The sequence below is a fragment of the Penaeus monodon genome, chromosome 19 (genome assembly GCF_015228065.2).
Source record: "Penaeus monodon isolate SGIC_2016 chromosome 19, NSTDA_Pmon_1, whole genome shotgun sequence".
Classification (NCBI taxonomy): domain Eukaryota; kingdom Metazoa; phylum Arthropoda; class Malacostraca; order Decapoda; family Penaeidae; genus Penaeus; species Penaeus monodon.
In genome coordinates this window covers 48149684-48150180 of record NC_051404.1, presented here as the reverse complement: position 1 = coordinate 48150180, position 497 = coordinate 48149684, and positions in this window count along the sequence as shown.

Genomic DNA, 497 nt, shown 5'->3' with positions numbered 1-497 from the left:
AATGGTTTCAGATTGACTAATCCCTTTACCTCTCGCACCACTAAACGATGGCGTTTCAGCATCTCAAACATTATGCTACGGCAAACCGGTTCGTGTTAAGCTATTGAATGCGTTCAGCGATTTGGCTTTAAATCTTCCTTTCCATCCCATCGCACCTCATAAAGACGTCTGGCGTTTAATCAGATCTCTCGCTAACCCATTAATCAAACTTTTTTAAGCTGTACTTTTTTCCTAGTCTTTCTTTTCTTCCATTTCCACATATCTGCGCATATTAATTTCGGCGGAAATTAGTAGATCTTTTATTTTCTTTGGATGATGTATGATCATGAAAAGATTTTATACTAGCAAACTTTTTTTTATCTTTCTTCTTTTTCCCTATTACCTTTTACAATGTATCATCCATATCAATCTGTTTGTGTTCATTTAATTTTGAATATTAATCATCAGTAACTTATTTATTTTTTATTGAATGAATTTTTATGTAATGAAAATTTTGA